This window comes from Camelus ferus, chromosome 1 (assembly GCF_009834535.1).
Source record: "Camelus ferus isolate YT-003-E chromosome 1, BCGSAC_Cfer_1.0, whole genome shotgun sequence".
Taxonomy (NCBI): Eukaryota; Metazoa; Chordata; class Mammalia; order Artiodactyla; family Camelidae; genus Camelus; species Camelus ferus.
The window spans coordinates 83,231,721-83,252,228 of NC_045696.1; the positions used below are offsets into that span (position 1 = coordinate 83,231,721).

The following is a 20,508-nucleotide window of genomic DNA, read 5'->3' on the forward strand; positions in this document are numbered from 1 at the left end:
TCTTCCTTCAAGGCATCCTTGCAGGAAGCATTCTCTCCGCCACCCCCTCCTCTTTTTTTCTGCTAAGCAAAGTTCTCCCATTTCATGCCAATCATCTGGACCTGAACCTGGCAGTACCCCCACTTCTGGCTAATTAGAGATTCTCAAGTCCATTTCAGCCCTATTTGAGGCTCTAGTTATAGCACACCTTTTCTAATACAAATTTCAAATCATGCTGCATAAATCTGTATTCTGCTTTTTTTCACTTCATAGTGTATTATAATCATTTTCTCATGTTGTAAGTATATTTTCAAAATTACTCCTTAATATTCCAATGTGTCGCTTACATTTCTAATGTGCTTTCTTGTCTAAAAGTAAGTCCAGAGCTAAATAAGAGGAACGGATCAGAAATCAGGAGACATTTAGTTAAAATGAAGAAGAGGTGAAGTAACTATAAAAAGCCAATCCAGTACTTCTAAAAAGCAGTGGCATGTTTCACTGTTTTGTAAAGGTAAATATACCGGCATGTAAGGCCCACGCACAAAGTTAAATCACTTCATGCACTGCGTAAGAAGCCAAGCCCGGATGTTTTATGTCTGTGTTAGATGTTCACTAGATTCCACACCACACGAGATAAGACACCTCAGTTTTACTTTCTTTGTTAAACCAAGTATAATCTGCACTTATCTCCACCAGACAGGGAATTCTTTCTGGGTCCTTCAGTTGCGGAAAGAGGCTCTTCCTCCTCAGGGTGACACAAGTCTTAGGATGCGGTCCTTCTCTTTCTCCACGACAGGCACATGCAGGCTTCTCAAGGGCCCTCTGCAGGCAGCATCTGTCACTCCTGGGCCACGCGTGGGAATGGGACGGGCCTTTGTGCCATGCTAGGAGCCCTTGTACTAAGAGGCCACTTTCCAGGGGCTCTGTCCAGTCCCTGGCATTCTGCAGCCATGGGGCACGATGCTATTGCCATTAGAGACACTGACGTGCCCAGCTCCTTCCCAAGTGCTCAGCAATTTCTCCCCACTTCTTCCTCAGGCTGCTTCTGCCTCTTCCCCCTTTTTATACTGCCCTGAATTATCTCCACATCCCAGAGTCCAGCAACATTCCCTTCAGGTGCATAGGCTTTCAAAACCTGCAGCCTGGCAACTACTTTACGAGGCAAATGAGCCCAAAACCCAGGGAAGGGGCGCCTGTGTGAAGGTGAGGGAAAGCAGACAAGAGGAAGGAATGGGTGGAGAAGCCTTTTCTTTCTCTCTTGACTTCTGAGGCCACGGCAACAAGAAATGCATTCTGGTCATTACTGTTGCAATGTATTCTTTTCACTTCCTCTGATTTTAATTTAGAAAAGTTTCCATCAAATTAAAAAGATCAGGTGCATAAACATAAAAATACCCCTAGAAGGCCCGGTTATCTCAATGACTAACTCCTGGAGATATCAAGATGATCTTGGTATCACTGTAGACTTTTCATAAACAATGGTAGATCAACTGATTGCTTTATCCAAAGATACATCCCAATCACTCAGAATAGAATTCAAAGAGCACAAGTAGTTCATTTGGCTAATATTCCTTCAGCCACTCAGTGCACTACCATTTGCGTGTTGTCAAAGATTTAATGAAAAATTCATAGGAGACTTGGTTGCTCTGATGGTGTTGGGTGTATGGGGCCTTTCTTTATAAACCTAGACAAAATAATGCCAGTGAAACTAGCCTGCTTATGTGCTATGCTTTGCAACACTTTGAAATACAGCCTGTTTTAGTTTCAAGTGTTCTTAGAAGAAGAATTAGCGAATAAGATACTGGTATATAGGGAATTAGGTCAATTTAATGCATTGGTTCAAATTTAAATTTTTTACAGCGTATTAGTGTTTTGCCCCACCAAGTCCCAGCAGTTAAATACACATCACACACCTGAAATACAGAAAGCGCGGCAGACTGTGGTACCATCAGCAATGCCCGTTCATTCTGTGTTCTTCCTCTTCACTTGGGTCGGCCACCTGCTCGCTCTTGGAAGCACGTACCCATGCACGTGGTGCATTTTGATCAGTCCTCAAAATTTATAGTTCAAAACTTCAGCACTTTTGTACTTCCCTTTAATCAAGCTACTCTCTCTCTCCCTTTTTTTTTTCTTTGCTTTAAGATAACATCCTATATTTACTGCAGAATTTCTTTTTTAGGAACTTAATTGGTCTTTTGAATCACAGTAGTATTTTTTATGAGTTTGGTTGTTTTACATATAGTTCAGGTTATAAAGTTGCGTGTTTTTAGTGTCATGCCCTTCCTATTTTTAACGTTGCATTATTTTTAGGGCTGTGAATGTTTTTAGTAACACATGTTACAGTAGAAAGATCTGTTCATTGTGCTTTCTGATTCTCTTAATAAAATTATGAGGTAGGTAGGGCATTTTATGGATGAAAGGAGGCTTGGGAGCTTAAATGATCCATCCATCAGCATGTGATAAGCAAATGGTAAACAGCAGCCCTGGTCTGCAGATTCTTATTCTAGTGCTCTGGACACAGTGCCAGAGTCAACATCTTTAATGACATCTGCATAAATTATTTTATTAATTATGATGCACTTTAAGACATGGCTTATCTTGTTGCTTTAACTGAGTTTTCAAGCTTTGATGCTTGTTGTATGTGTTCACAGCTTGTCTGCTTGGCTCCTCTTATCTGGCACGCCCTGAATACCCAGAGTGCGGCAGAAGCCCTCTCCCCTACAGTCCTGACCCCCACCCTTTCAAAACACAAACACAACAAGTCCAGTGCACTGCTCAGGCTTGGAGGCCTTCAGAAGACTGCTCCACTTCACAAGTGAAAACCCCATCACTGCACACTGGCCCTGGAGTCGCAGTAGCCTGATGTCTGCTTGAAAGGAATTACCAATCTTTCAATCCGTAAGAAAAGAAAACACACCTGGATAAAGTGGGCTTGTGAATTATCGGATCATCTCATCACCTTCAATAGAGCTACACAGAATGAATCATTGCACATTGACCCACAACTATAAAGTGTATTTATGAACACTTCTCATGACTGAGGCACATTCTTAGGCCCTAAAACAAAGGCACAGCCTCCTGCTGTCTCGCACGAGGCAAAAAAAGACCCTTGTGCGTCTTGGAAGTTCCACTGGAAAGGCACAGTGTAAGGCACTGGTTCTCAAACTTTAGGATATCCAACTGGCCTGGAGGATTTGTTAGAACAGCAATCTGTTTTTAACAAACCCCAAAGCTCCTGGTTCTTTAGGTCTGGGGTGGGGCCTGAGAATTTGCATTTCTAACAACTTCCCAGGTGATGTCCAGGCTGCTGGTAACAGGCCACTAAGCTTTTATCATCTGTAAAAATGGAGCTTTGTAATAGCGCCTAACCCATAGGTTTGCCTTGAGAATAAAAGTCGTCAATAGCATAGGGTCTGGTACCCAGTGAGAAGTCAATAAATGTTAGCTTCTATTATTATTTTTATTATTTTCGTTATTATTAAGGGATTTGGGGAGGATTCATCTAAATTCTCTCTCCTACCTCAGAACGTCTGAAATCCCTTTAACCAAAGACAAACTGATAAAAATTAAATAAAATTCTCCGGGAGAGTTTACCTCCAGTAATACTAGGAATTAAATTGGCGGTATCATACCCTTTCCTTATTGTGCTTTTGATAAGGTGCAGACCACTGGGGCTCTAACAGGTGTTGATAAAGGGGAAGGCATTATCCTGAGGAGAACACAGAAACAACACCAACAAGAAAGCCTGAAGTAACAAAGAGAACTTAGGAATTCTCCCGAGCTCTGCCCTATCCCCACGGACACTAAATTTCTGTCCAACAGAGTTCCATCTACATTCTATTTGTCTCTGTAAAACCAATTATTATCATTACAATAGCAAAATCATTAAAGAAAAAATGCTGGACTCCTTTTTTCCAGTTGAAGGTCAGCTGTTTCAAAACTCAAGCTGTGTCCAGCTCTGGTATATGACAGGCCCCCTGAACATCCCCTCAGCAGGACATGACGCATGTTGAAAATCAGGTTATTGAAAAAGAAATTCAGAAAATAATGATTGATCTCCCATAGAAAACAGATGCTTCTTGTTAGCAGCTAAGCAAGTGCTCTCTCTCTGGCTTTTGCAGAAGTCTTAACACTGGGAGTAAGGAAATGCCAAGAAGGCACATACAGTCTGAAAGGAAGACAGCAAGTGCTTTTTCTCAAGGAAATTACTTCTAACTTTGAAGTATATGAAAATCTCTAAATAACAATTAATACCCAAGAAAAGTGATGCCTGTCCTAGGTCAATGAAAAAATGAGACATTTCTTACAGATGGGCTCTTTGTTACTCGCCTGACAATATAAGAAATAAATCAAAATCCAAAACTATTTAAACACTAGGTTTACACAGCAAAGGAAACCACAAGTAAAACGACAACATACAAAATGGGAGAAAATATTTGCAAATGATGAGACTGACAAAGGTTTAATTTCCAGAATATATAAACAGCTCATACAACTTAATAACAAAGAAACAAACAACCCAATCCAAAAATGGGCAGAACTAATAAAACTCTCCAATGAAGACATACAAATGGCCAATAGGCACATGAAAAAATGCTCAGTATTGCTAATTATCAGAGAAACACATATCAAAACTATGAGGTATCAACTCACACCAGTCAGAATGTCCATCACTAAATGATAAATGCTGGAGAGGGTGTGGAGAAAAGGGAACCCTTCTACACTGTTAATGGGAATGCAGTTTGGTGCAGCCGCTATGGAAAATGGTATGGAGATTCCTCAAAAGACTAAAAATAGACTTACCATATGATCCAGCAATCCTACTCTTGGGCATATATCCAGAGGGAACCTTAATTCAAAAAGACACATGCACCCCAATGTTCATAACAGAACTACATACAATAGCCAAGACATGGAAACAACCTAAATGCCGATCAACAGATTACTGAATAAAGAAGTTGTAGTATATTTATACAATGGAATACTACTCAGTGATTAAAAAAGAATAAATTAATGTCATTTGCAGCAACATGGATGGACCTGGAGATAGTTATTCTTAGTGCAGTAAGCCAGAAAGAGAAAGAAAAATACCGTATGATATCACTCACATATGGAATCTTAAAAAAAGAAAAAAAAAAAAGGAAGGAAAAAGAGGACACTAATGAACTTATCTACAAAACAGAAACAGACTCACAGACATAGTAAACAATCTTATGGTTACTGGGGGAAAGGGGGTGGGAAGGGATAAATTTGGGAGCTTGAGATCTGCAAATGTTAACCACTATATATAAAAACAGACAAACAACAAATTTCTTCTCTATAGCACAGGGAATTATATTCTATATCTTGTAATACCTTTAATGAAAAAGAATATGAAAATGAATGTATGTATATATATGCATGACTGGTACATTATACTGTACACCAGAAAGTAACACATTATAACTGACTATATTTCAATTAAAAAAAAAAGAATAAAAAACACTAGGTGCCACAATCAAATTAGTAGAGTGTCCATGTGATAAGTTACCTTTTTTTGGCTTCTTGCTGAGCATGGGATGCCCTATTCAAGTATACAAGAATATACTTGATTCTTTGGATTCTAATTCCTAGGGGAGATTTAATCATTGTTGCAAGGGGGAATATTGTGTTATGTTTCTGCAAGTCTCTGGTCACAACATTCTTGACAATCACACAATACATAATGTTGTTCTATGTGTGCTTCTGTTTAAAGACACCATATTCAATATGTATTTTGGGACCATTTTGAACAGCAAAATCACCAACAAAACGCACAATTATATGAAGCATTAAACTTTTCATTTAACACCATCTTCATCTAAAACAAGGACTTTTTAAAAGTAAGTTTACAGTCCGAAAGCTAAAACAATAAGGCAGACCATTGCCCTCTTTGACCTCATGAGAGAACATGCACATTGGGTGACTCAAATTTTCAGCTGTTCGGTGCATGTCAACAAATGACTGTGAAAGCACTGGGAGTATTGACTGGGGGTTACAAATAAATTTTAGTGAGTTGGTGACTTCACAAATAATGAAGATTGACTGTGTGTTCGTCACCATTTTGAAGATCTTGCTCTATTTTTTTTCTAGATTCTACTATGACAAATTATCTGTCGTTTTAGGCTATTTGTCTTTTCTATCTTGTCGCTTTTAGAATTCTTTCTTTATTTATGATGTTCTGAAGTTTCACCATAATGCAGAGAGGTATGAATTTAAATTACTTCTACAATAGTTAGTGTCCATATCCAATCTGAAAATATATATCTTTCTCTAATTCTGGAAAAACATTTTTCAGCCATTATCTCTTCAAACATTATTTCTCTGCCATTTCTCCCTTATTTCTGGGACTCCTAATATACAGATATGGAAACTTCTCAATATAACATCTATATATCTTAATTCTTCTTTCATATTTTTCATCTCTTCAAATCATTTGATTATGTGCTAAATGAAACTTTCAGAACTAACTTTTAATTCTTAAGATACACATATATATAATACATATACATACATATGCACACAAACACATCCACAATTTCTATGAATTTTATATTATGATCCCTTTTTCGGATTTACATCTGCCAGTTTTTGTTTCACTGTTTTCTTTTAGTATTCCTTTCTTTTTCTTTTTGGGGAACTTGAACATACTTATTTAAAAGCTATTTATGACTAGTATGTTATTCATTTGTTGATGGAACTAAATTTATCTTCTCACTGTTGAGTTTTTAGCTCTTTTCCTTAACATTGATTTTTTTCTATGGACTTCAGAATTTTGGTTGGTGACTTCAATTTGCATGAAAGCGTTTAACTCTCTTTGCTGTCTCTCTGAGCTCATTCCTCTCCATCTATCGGTTTTGCAGTCACCTGCACCTGGACACTCCAGAACAGCTACTGCATTAGGGCACATGCATTCCTGGAATGGGGCTGCCATAGACAGTCTCCGAACAAGCAGGTGCCTTGGCCTGGTTCTGACTCCCTCTCAACACCTGAAGTATGCAAATTAGAACAAGCAGCTTGAGTCATGGTCCTTTCAAAGCCAGGGAAATACTTTCCTGGCTCCTGGTTTCCTGCCAAGAGACTGACCTTGGTACCATGCTGTTACAGGTTGCATTATGTTTCTCCCAAAATGTGTAAGTTCTAACCCCCAGCACCTCGGAATGTGATCTTATTTGGAAACAGCGTCATTGCAGATGTAATTAGTTAAGATGAGGTCACATTGGAGTAGGATTAGCCTCTAATCCAATATTTATAATCTTTACAAAGATTTCTCTTCACATGTGTGTGAAGAGAAAGATACACAGGGAGAGTGTCATGTGATGATGAATGCAGAGATGGGAGTGATGCGTCTATAAGCCAAAGGACACCATATATTGCCAACAAAGGATGACAAGTAGCAGAGAGGCCTGGAACAGATCCTTCCCTAACACCTTCAGAGGGAGCATGGCCCTGCTGACACTAAACCTCGGGCTGCTAGCCATAGGAACTATGACACAGCACATTTCTTTTCTTTTCTTATTAAAGTATAGTCAGTTATAATGTGTCAATTTCTGGTCTACAGCATAATTTCCCAGTCATGTATATGCATGTGTGTGTATATCTGTGTATTCTGTGTTTAAACCACTCGGTTTGTGGTAACTTGTTACAGCAGCCATAGCAAACTAATGACCTCACTATTTGGTTACTTCAGTCTCTAAGTCCAGTTCCTGGTGTCTTGCCTGTTTCCAGACTTGAGCCACACAGGTCTGATTTAGCCAACCCCATCCCCACTCATTTACAACTCTGTGATTCTGTGTCCTTTTTTTAATATGGAAAAGTGTTTGCGTGTGAGTGTGTGTGGTTTTTTTTAGTTTGGCTATTCTTACTTAATTAAAAAAATATGGTCTATTTACCACTATCAAATCTCTGGAGAGGATGAACGAATTTAATATGAAAACTCACCATACAATCTTTACTGAAAATCTCTATTTTCTAAGTATTCTGTAAGAAACATATATTGTTTTTATAATAGGGAAGACTATTTTAAGAAAGAAAGTGATATAATAAAGTATATCCTGATCCATGGTTTTAAGAATATTTTATAAAAGAAAAGAAAAAATTAGGAAGGAAAGAAAAGAAAGAATGTAAGGAAATAAAGGAAAGAAGATACTATTTCTCTCCAGAGCATAAGCAAAGATTCTTCTATATACAGAGTCAAAGGAGCAGGTAAGGTGAAAAAAAAATCAATAATCAAAATCTATTGTCATTTCTGTTTGCCTCTAACTAATTTTAAATTTTTTCTAATCCACTGTTCTAGGTCCAATGGATTCCTTAATTCCTTCTACTGGTGAATTTTTCACCCATGTGTCTATTTGGAGAAAAAAAAACACAGCATTAAATCAGGTCCCCTAGAAATGGCTATGGGTGGTGCCAAACTTCCCAGGTTTTCTGGGAAGCTGGGCAGGATGACATACTTTGCTACCCAGAGACTAACATCCATATGCATTTGTGCTATTTTCACTGATGAACAGCTTGAGAAGTATTCATTAATAAAACCTTTCAATGATTCCAGATTCAGAATGTCTGCAAACATCAGTCATGACCCAGAAACAAATCAAAGCAGCCTAGAAAATTTTAAATAGACTTGAACTTAGTTTGGAACAAGCATTAAAAAATGTTGGATAAACCTGGGATCTAGGTCATAGTCATAAAAAAGAGACCATAATTACATAAAATAAAGCAATGGAATGACCTCTCACTAAATTCTTATCTAATTTGTCTTGTATTTATCAAAGGAAGCATTTCTGGGATATTAGCTATACATTTGCAACTTAAATTTTACATTAGAAGGATTATAAATATCTTTGCACAATATGTAAGTGGAGGCAGGTGGCATTGTGGAAAGACTGTTAGATTTGGGGTAAAAAAAAAAAGTCTGGATCTACCATTTACTGACCACAAGCAAATCTTTTAATCTTTCTAAGCCTCATTTTCCTCACAACTGGAAATAGGAATAATAATACCTTCTACCTACATAGTAGATTATATGAATTACAAAGTGTTATTCAACAAAGAGTGTTTATTTACATTATTATAAAATTTAGAGTAAAAGAAAACCTGAAAACAAAAATGAAATTCGGCATAGACTAATGATGTCCTTAGAGATCGCCGTGTAAAGGCCCACGGCGGCCTTGCCCTTTCAGCTCCTGAAAGGGTATACACGTGCCCAGTCAGAATAACCCGGAGACTCAGCTGAGTAGCTCGGGCTCAGAGACCCCGGCCCTGATCTTTCTGCTTCGTGTTCCGACTCTCAGCACGGCTGATTCAGAGGTCTGAATGTGGTGGTTCACACTGAGGGCCTGAGAGAGCAAGGACGCACAGGTTCAAATGAATTCCTATTTATGGATCTATTAGTAGCTTAAAAACCTGGACTGTTCTTCACAGTGAGTCAGGTACCTGGGGAGTAGATCTACTCAGGAAACCAAATTATAGATGAGAAGCTGGCAGTGTCCGTCTGAACAAAGAAAGTCACATGCCTTTAACACTTCATGCCCTCAAGCTCAAAAACCCAGTGATTGCCATCCTCTACTACACATTATTTCTCCCTGTTTAAGCAGGATGGGTAGAAAAGCAGGCTCTTCCTTGGGGAGAATCAGAAACATCAATTCGCCAACATTTATTTTCTGTGCTCCAACAGTGTGCTGGGCCCTGGGTCGACAAAAAGATGCATGAAAGGGGGCCTGTACTCAGGGAGCTTTGAGTCTAGAAAGACAGACACGAGAACCACTAACCATAAAAAGACAAGGTGAAGGGAGTTTGTGTGAATTTGGTGCGAGTGTGCAGTGAGCGGTGAACAAAGGACAAAGAAGCTAACATTCTTCGGGCACTCAGATTGGCGGGACAGTAGGCATTTTGCACGTATTATCCCATTCAATTTAATTCTTCCAACAATTCCATAAGAAGGAGATGTAACCCATGTATCAGCCACAGTCATCTTGTTCTCTAATTCTACAGGAGATTGACTCCAACAGTCCCTTTGCTTCAGCAGGCCCTCAGCTGACAGGGTCGGTGGATACCCAGGGAAATCACAGGCTCATTCACGGGAGGCTGAAAAGTCCTGCCGCAGCGCTTAGCGAGAGGAGTATGAATGTCCTTACTACTCTGGTGTTTTTCATTTACTATGTGTTATAAATCACACACATTTTATGGCATATAATGCTTTTTGTATGTTTAATACTTAAAACTATAAAATTTTAATTACTTAAGTAGCCCTCCACCCTTTATTCTCCAAAGTATCCTAGTTTGTACAATAAGTGTAATGATTTTCTTACTGTGACCCCAATAGTCACCTGGCCCAGTGTCCATGGCAGCCATCTGCAGGGACACTCCTGGAAATAATTGTAACTATCCATGGCTTGAAGTCCTACCCAGCTATGGGGCCCAGAATTTTTTGATTGATATTTTAGTGGAGTACACATTATCAACCAGTACACCAAAACTCAGCCAGGATGAGAACAGATTTTGATCCTCAACCAGGTCAAGAAACTCCCCATGTCTACCTGGAGAGGCTTAGCCCACCATCTCATTAACCTCACTATAAAAAGGGAGGATTTTATGCCATTAAATCCCTTAAGTTATTTTATTATGATCATATTTCATATTGCTTACTTGCCAGAGAAGAAGAAAATATGGATTACATTTCCTGAACCAAGTTTTGGTATACATTAATCAAAAATATGTTTTATGTATACATTTATTTATATAATACATGTTATAAAACAAATAAGTATTGAGTAATGCCTTTAATAAATTGCCTTTATTAAAAAGAATAAGTTCATTAAAGCAGGACATTCTTACAAAATTTGGTTAATGTTTTCATTTATGTCAAAAAAAATAATGCCTGGATTAAGGGCTTCCAAATTATAAATCATTTGATGGATCCTCCTAAATGATCCTAAATTATTCTTTTCTAGCTTTAGAAAAAGAATTGCAACCAAGATATGAAAATAAATCCTGAAATCATCCTGAAAGGGTGTCATTAACCTGAAAGAAAGTGTTTCTGACTCCTTTAAAATTGAAAATAACAAGCTAAAATTAGCATTAACTGAGCAACAAAATTTTAAAAATATATTGCAGGTTTGCTCATAGAGAATACCGTGACAATAACAAATGGGAGTGAGTCATACACAGAGTGTAATTTGAAGAGTCCAGGTGCGGCTTGGCATATAGAGATATCATATAAACTAGTGCTTGAAATGTAACAGTTACAGTAATAACCCAGGAGCAATATCCAAAAAAGCAAACAGATACATCAAAGTGAAAAACAGGTTCTGTAATTCCTACCCTTCATGGTAAGGTACGGGAGCACACCATTTTCCATGAGTAAAATAAGTAATACTTCCAAGGAAACTAGATTGTCTCTGCAGGGCAAGTAAAACTGTCATTGACTGAATTGTACCCAGGAGCCCAGGATGTTAATTTATCTCATCTTGCCCTCCTTGTCTCAGGCAGGATTAGGTAATCATTAGGGATGAAACAATGAGGACAGCCAATGAATGCTGGAGGAGAACTGATTTTAAATATATGTTTGTAACTTTGCCCTACATCTGGTCTAATGATCTTTGGGAATTTAAAATAATTTTGGATAAACGATCAGAACACTAAAGCAAATAGATTCAACAGTTAGACATGTGATTTAGAAACTAATAATAATGAACAAGAATACATTATTAATATTCAAATTCTGCAATTCCAAACCTTAAAAACCAATCCAAAATGGCTTTAATGGCTCGACTGACATACTAAGAACTGAGTATGTTGCCAAACTTAATGCCCAAAGCATACAATGGTAAATGGTGTCTGACGTCTAAGCTGTATAATGAAGACTGAATATTGGCGAAAGTTCCACTAATGTGTGCAGCAGAGAAGGATAACTAGCAGAAAGTGTATAAAGTCCCTTTCCGGCTTTTTTAATTGTTGTTAAGTCCACTGTGAGTCCTGGTAGTCTAGTAACTATGGCTTGGATTTCCTGTCATTGTAATTAACTATCAATGAAAATTTGCTTGCATGTTTTCAATTTAATAGTGTATATTCATCAACTTTTTGGTTTGAATATTTTTACTGGATGTAAAATACAGTGAGGCTTAAGGGAACTGAATTGTGCCATTTTGAAAATGTTTTGTTTTTATTACAAAATGTTCCATGCTCGAGGCAAAAAAAAAAAAAATGTAAACAGTATAGAGAAACAAATGAAAATAAAACCTCTCCCTTTTTGACTGCCCTCCCCTATCCTCCCAGATCTTGAAGCCATATTCTTAATAATTTGCCGTAAGTTCACTCAAGATATTTTCAGTACCAGGCCTAACACCCACACGTACACTTGCCACATACACACAAGGATTCACACAGCCTGAGAACTTTCCTTCACAACAAAGGTACTGTCTCCTTCTTTTTGATGATTACCTCATGTTTTAATTTTCTAACATCTTTTTTTAAGGCAGGAAAGTCTAGGTAAGTAAACACTTTTGTGTACATGTCTGAGGCCCAACAAAGGAGACCCTCCCTAGAGAGAGGAGTCAGTAAAAAAGACAATTATATGGAAAAGACAAGTACATATGATGAATTTGCCCACTGTTGGTCCATTCTGCGAACATTAGGTCAGGTAAAGGCTCTGGTCTTTTTGTTTTATAAAGTACAGTCAAATGGGCAAACATCGTGTGAGCATGGTGTCATTCGGAATTCATTTGCGTGTTAACAAGCTAAGGGGTATTTCTATGTTAATCCACTATTTCCTCTCATGCAGAATCACTTAGAAACACTGGCATTTTCAATGAACTATGTGTTTGAGGAAATGGATACAAGTCTGTACTTTGAAAATAAGAACAAAATGCAATTTTGTTTGTTAAATTACTCTAAGTAGCAATTTAACTGGATTTTTTAAATAATTGAGCTTCCTGACCCTTCAGCTAGTCTTTTAATATTAAACAATCCCACTAACATTTTGCAGATAATCATGCCTAAAGTAGTGCTTCAAATTGGGCTGTTAATGAGAGTACTGGCTGGCAGACCTGAGTTTCTTGCAAAATCTATTATGGATTGTTTTATAACTTTATTAAGGGTATATCAGACGGGTCCATAAAATACAGGGATGTTTCAATACAGAATGTGACTTTTATTAGTTCTCTCATGATAAACGACATCAGCTTGATTCGAGATGGCAATAAAAAATATATAGCCTATTCTAGGGAGCTCCATTTCCCAGATCTTGCGATTTGTGATTAGCAGGCAAAGAATTTATACCACATAGCAGTCAAGGTAATGGACAACGTAAGATTTACCTTACCAAACATTTCCACTGAAAGTCAAATCTCTACAGCCTGGCAGCTATAGTGTGCCTCCTAACATTTCTTGTAAGCGCATTCAAGGATTACATACACCTTTTTGTCATGCTTAAGATTAAGAATGGGGTGACCCATTTACAGATAGTTAATAGTTAAGCTACCTTAAAAATACTAAAAAATGTTTGAGAGTTTCATATTATCTCTAAAACAGCAAAAAAAAAAAAGAAAGTTAATACCATGTTATAATTTAGAATATGTTCAATCCAAACAACTTTAAAAGTTACTCTTCTTTTACAAAATAACTCAACTATTCTGTATATTATGACAAAGATTCCTAAGCCTTTAGGCTTATGTAGCGGACATACCTCTCTGACTTTGACAATACCTCCTCCTCCACCGTAGTCTAGTCTAAAAGTACATTCCTTTTTCCAAAAAATAAAAAATCTTTTGAATAAGATCTATAATTGTTTTAAGTCTATTTTTAATGCATTAACATAAACATACGAACTCAGATATTAGAAATGAATCATGTTTCCAGGAGTCTACCGGAAAAATATCTACAAGTTGATGGACTAATATTTCCATTAAATTTTAATATAAAATTTGTAATGTCCTGTGTCTTGAAAAAAGTTCCTTAATGTTCAAGAAGAGCAATGCTTTGTTAAAACCTTACTAAATCCTGTCTCTTCCTATTACTTCATGGTGATCTACGTTCTGCCTATTCACCCCTTGTCCTAACAGTCATTGAGCATCTGCTACATGCCAGGCCCTGGGCAAGGCATCAGTCAGGGCTGCTAGGGGACTAAGACAAGATTCTTAACTTCAAGGCATTTGTGGTCTGATGGGAGAGACAGACAATTTAACAAACAAATAGCCTAAACCATGTGAAGTTCTAACAGAGAGTTTGCCCAAAGGGCTAGGGGACCAGAAGAATCAAAGAGACTAAGTGTTCACTAGATCCTTGGGAAAATGGAGCCCAGCAAGTTCACAGAGAAGGTGGCTGTGGGCTGAAGATATTTCCTCCATCCTTCCCCTCCCACCTCCATCTACATTAAGCCTCTTTCCCACGATTCTGACTCTTCCCATGTTGGTGATATACTATATAATTATTAGGGAGCTTATCTGCAGTAAATGTCTCCACTGCTTGACCACATTTTCTTTTAAATGGGACTTTGGGGAATAGGATACTTCCTGGTAGTCAAAATTATAATTAGGTTCTTAACGACTCCAGAAAAAGGAGAAATTACATTTCCACCTACTCTTACCTTTAAGGCCTATCCCAGTATCTTGTGTTTCTTTCCGTGGTAGGAGACATGTTGAAGATTACTCTTCTGTGTAAGTCTTACCCCATCTAGGCTCTAGGTTCAATGGGATTTAGGAAGGTACCAATACAGCATCTAGTACATCACCGATCATCTCACAGTATCAAAATTTCACATATACAAACACTTTTACTATTTACATATCCTTTTCACTGATACATTTTCATTTGATTCTAAAAAAAAAAAACTGTGAGTCTGGTAGGACACATATAAATTTTATCCTCACTTTAGAGATGAGAAAACTGAGATTCGGCAAGTACAATGGCAGAAACTGGACTAGACTTTGAGGCTTTTTTCTGTCTCCTCATGATGCCTTTCATTCACTTGTCTAATTTAAATTAATTCTTGGACTAATCATTATTCTGGAAATAGAGTCTGAAAACCCTAGCCAATATTTTTTTAATATCCATAGGAAGGAATATCTCTCACACTCAAAGTATTAGAACTATTTAAATTTTCTTTAGTTATATGTATATTTTACATACATGTTAGTATTTGACTCATTATTTTATTCAATGATTAAAATCATAGCATGTGAATTATTATTTCTGATTTTAATTAAGAAAATTGAGTAGCAGCATGATTTTTCAGCTGAATGAAAGCTGAAGTATCTAATCTCAGATGGCAGCTTTTGTGTGCTGTGTGTGCTTTTGTGTGTGTGGTTGGGGGGGTGTCTTGAGATTACCAAATATAATATTAATAGCAATGTGGTAAGAGATCAATTATAGTTATAATGGTTAGTAGAACAGTGAGTTAAAATATATTTTTTTTCCAAATAGATCCACGAGAGAAGAGAAAGTCTCTGTGAATATGAAGTTGCCAGAGTACAGTGACCGCTGAAGAAGAATTTATACAACACTGTTTGTCAGAAAGCCATTTCCTCCATAGAAAGTTGTGCAGAAGTCTATCGAGTCTAGGTAAGAAAAGCAAGTCATCTAAAGATAAACCACAACTCAGGACCTAGCTGATCTGGGGACATTTGATCACCATAAAGAAAAATGAAGTAAACAATCATCTTGACAGCTGATCATCAAAACTGGCAGAGAGAAGCGTGACAGCATTGTAGTGGGGCTTTCCTCAGTGAAGAAACAGTGGACCATAACCTTTCCGTCTCGAACCTTCCACCAGGGAATTATACCCCAGCTAGGCTGGGAAGTCACCTGACAAACACCAGCTAGCTGCCTCTCTCGAGATTTCTCTCAGGTTGACACTGCTAGGATGAACTTCCCTGAATCCAAGGGCAGGTCTTGCCACTTCATTCTGTCTTCTTAGGGCAGGTGAATATGTCAAATCAGAGAATAACATAATGGTTTACACTGATGTTTATGCCGCATGCTCATTATTAGCCAAATCAAAATCCAGAGTTGTTTGTCAAGCATGGGAACTGCATGAGTCAGCTTTTGTTGCAGTAAAAAAACAAACAAACAAACAAACAAAAAAACAAAACCTCAGGGGTGCATAACCATCAATACCCTTTCTTCTCTTAGTAGTCTACAGGTTGGCTGTGGCTGCACCCAGCTCTGTACCTCATCCTGGGACCCAGATGAAAGAGAAGCCTCTGTCTGGGACTTGCTTTCTTCACAGCAGAGGGCAGAGAGGCAAGAGACTGGGCCGAACCACACGTTCATATTTAAAACCCTGCTTAGAACTGCATTGTATCACTTCCACATGAACGCTATCGGCCCCAGCAAGTCCCATGACCAAGTTGGCAAAGGATATGGGAAGTGACCTTGTCCTCAGGGGAGTACCCAAGTACACATGGCAAAGAACACGTGTTTATAATTCCCGTATGCGGGGATGGTTGCAGTGATGAGCGTAATTGGGATTTTTGCCGATTGTTGATTTATTGCTTCCCAGCTCCAAATTCACTTTTTTGCCCTCTCTGAAAATGGATCTGGGCCTTTTAAGCAATGTTCCTTTCTTAGCAGACACGATGTTAAGCCTTGCTCGTGGAGGGCACTGGGGAGACACACTAAAGGAAGGTGTTCCCCTTTCTGGCTGCAGCACCCTCTCTAGGCAGGTTCCTGATGCAGCTCCTTGAGTGCCTGGCTCCCTTAGCACAGAAATCTTCACCAGCATCTGGCTCTTGCAGGGTGCCGGCTCTCCTACTGCCCCGATTTTAAGGCAGGCTATTTGTCCAGCATCACACTTCTGCAGCCTGGGCGGCTTCTCCAGCACTAGGATGCTGCCTTTGTGCACAGCTCCTCCGGTGCAGGTGGCTTCCTCAGCTCCCGGCTCCTGCAGTGACCGACGGTCAGCAGCACCAACAGCCAGCAGCTTCCCTCGAAGAGACAACTCTCCGTGAACAGTCTTGTCCAGCACCCTAGGGAGCTGACTTCAGGCAAGTTCCAGAAGTCACATTTCCAGCAAGTTCTGCAGGAGTGGCCCCACAGTGGCCTCTCTGCCATCCAGTGAGCCATGACCACACCCTTTCCAACAATGTCTGGGTCTCAGTCCTGGGGAGTTTCTTCCTTGGGTGCTCCAGTTTTCAGCCCTGGGGTAGTAGTTGTAATCCTATGTTCTTTCAAGTTTTCTATTATTTTTTACTGGCCAATTCCTCTTTACTCCAACCTCCTGTTATGATTAACAATTTCTTGTATTAAACTTCCCATGTTCAAATTACTGTATGTTTCTGTCTCTTCTACATGGACCCTGGCTGATACCGATACAGGAACCAGATAATAATCTATCACAGAATTCTAACAAATGGAATTAGATGATACTTAGATAAATTAGCCTATTCGCTGGCACACAGAACTGGAATTCTCCAAGTTTGTTGTTTAAGGCTCCGTTTCTCCTGGGTATGCTTGGATGAGCTATCTTCTTTCTTCATTTTTATGCCTAACCACCCTTGACTGACAAACTCTCTTTCAAGCTCTGTGGGTAACTTAAGGTGGCGGCTGGCATTTCCAGTTTCTCTGAGAACAGAGTTAAATCTGTTTACTCTTACTCTAACTGATTTTGTGTTGACTTTCAAGACATCCAGTTGTCTTTAGCTCTCCAAATTCTGGAGTTTGGCCTCACTGGAACCCTTACTTACGCCAATATTATAAACACATTCGAAATAACTCATGAAAAGTGACTTTTTAAAAGGTTACCATCCCCTTAAAGCTATAACTGTTACTTTTCATTTCTGATATGCTTCTTAACTTATGATAAATATTAACTGAACTATGTGAGTGTGTTTCAAGTATGCCCAGAAAACAGGACAAAATTTTTTTATTAATTCTTGTGTTAAAATAAGAATCATATGTCCCTATATAGTTTAAAATTTCCTGATATTCAGCACAGAAAATGTAAACCATTTTATTGGACAAAAAGGAACTTACATTTTTATTAACATATATGTATAATTTACAGAGACAGCAGCTACTTCTCTCAAGTTAAAACTGAGCAATTCAAAGAATTATTTGAGGAAATAAAATACAGTGCTTTATTTTCTTATCTAATATTTCCTCTAGACTGACTACTGATAAAAATAATTGATGACAATAAGTTCAACATGGATATGCTGAATATAAGGTGGGTGTCTGCTGTGCTGGAGCTGTGGGAATCCAAGAGAACTTTTTTTTTTCCTTTAGAGACACAGAAACAAGACCTATATGGAAAGTGATGTTATCTTAAAGCTATGCTTAGAAGGCAGGTGGGATCCATGGCTTATATCCACTAAAGTTTAATTGCTGCTTATGGTTTACTCTTTTCCATCCTCTAATTTGATACGATCTCACATCTTATCAGATATCTTAGGTTCTCGGTGTAGCCCGAGGGCTAATAAAGAGAAGTTGGGGCGTTCAGGGAAGAAGTCTTTACGCTGTCATCAGCCTCTAGAAATCACGTCCTGGCCTCTTTCACAGAATTCCAGCTTTTGGATTACATTGAAATTTGTAGGTTTATGCTTTCTGAGTTATGGAATTTACAACCCAGAAGATGCTTTGAGATTTCTCAACCCAAATGTCTTGTTTTACAGATGAGAAAATTGAGGCCCAGGGAAGGGAAGGGATATATTCTGAGTTTTTAGTGGTTATCGAAGTGGTTTCCTGATGTCCACATTAGTGATTTTCATACTCATGTGAGCCACAAGGGCGAATCTTTACTGATATTGGAGAGTAGCACTTTGCAAAATGAATGGAGGCTGAAACAGCTATAACTGCAGAAAAAATGCTGGCCACAGGACTATCTGCACGTTGTGCACTGACAATGCACAGCTCTCAGAGACTTATAAATCTACCTAATTTAAGAACTATCACCCATAATTTTCATACTCCTCTTGATATAAATAAAGGTATATAATTAACACCCTAAGATTCTGCCTGTGTTTTTGTGTTTTAGGCAAAAGTTTTTTTTTTTTTAAGCTAACATTCTTTTTTGTTTGCTAACTTGTTTGTATATGAAGAGTTTTTTGTTTTTTTTTAATGTTGTTGCTCACTTGTGGCAAACCATCTGGCAGTTCCATTTTCCACTGACATCCAACAAAAGGAAAACAGTAAGTAGAACAACAGGAACCAAAGTGAAGGCAGGTCACCTCTTCAAAAAGAGAACGTACATACAACCAGACTTGAGCAGTGCTCAGTAGTGTGCCCAACAACATAATTGATAACATTCAGGGGAAGTTTTCATCTTTAATCTTACCTCTCATTAATTTGAAATTGACTTAACTTATGTTTAATGAAGAAAAATAGGAATCAGCATTAAAACAGCCTAGGCCCATAATGAAGACAATGAGCAGGCTCTGCCGGATGGCAATATCAAAGCCTATGGCAGGTCACACACAGAAATCAAGGACAGAATTTCAAGTGAGAAATGAAAAAGAAAAGGGTTGGATGTTCTTATAATGGTAGACATTTTTATACAGATAGTCTAATACATCTGGTTGGAATGTCATGGTTCTGTTCAGTACTTTTTCTATCATATTGCATGTGGCATGTCTGCTATTTATACTTTATTCCATACTATTTATCACCTTATTTACAAAGACTTTGGCATTTCCCTTCTTCCTTGGGTCCAGTATGTCATCAGAGCTTACTGGTTCCTGTTTCTTTATGCATCTTATGAATGTCAAGAGCTGGGCCATTTCAATGGTCTCCCTAACATTTCTATATCTTTTTGTCTTTCAGCATCATTCTCCATATCATGGCCAGAACAACATTTAGAAATCACAGTTTCATCCTATTATTTCTCTGTTCAAATATCTCCCATTGAAAACCATACCCCTTCCCATGTACTTACAGAATGTACTTCTTGAATTGAAGCCATCTGCTGTCTAGCCCAAACAAATCATTCACAAGTTCCCTGAATATACTCTTTGCCTCATCCAATAGTTCTTCTATATCCACAACATAGAATTAAGTGATTTCTCAAAATGCATTCTACAAAATACTACATCCTTGAGATGTAACTATTTCACTTTCAAAGATTTCCAAATAAGCTTTCTAACATGTTTGGGAAAGTGGGTTAAACAAAATTAAATGGTTCTTCTTTTGCCTAGGTTTCTTTAAGAGAGCTTTGTATGCAGTGTTCCCCAAAATTATTTAACCATGGAACTCTTCTCATGAAGCCAATTGCCTAATATATATCTATCTATATGCATACCCACATAAGTAGTTATATTTCTAAATCTTATTTATTTCTTTAAATTAAAAGCTCCCAAAATATATACACAGAGTTACCCAGTGATCCCATTCCTAGGTATATACTCAAGATAAGTGAAAATATGTACACAAAAACTTGCCCATGAATGTTGACAGCAGCATTATTCATAATAGCCCAAAGGTGGAGACAACCCAAAAATGTCCATCAGTTGACAAATGGATAAACAAATGTGGTATACCCATAAAATGGAAGATTATTCAGCCTTAAAAAAGAAGAAAATT

The 20,508-nt window shown here is 38.0% G+C and overlaps 1 protein-coding gene across 2 annotated transcripts in view; it reads right to left on the bottom strand.

The window, feature by feature from the left end:
• LOC102518431 (EGF-like and EMI domain-containing protein 1) overlaps window positions 1–20,508 on the bottom strand; it is a 497,761-nt gene that overhangs the window by 142,851 nt on the left and 334,402 nt on the right. The window lies entirely within an intron of this gene.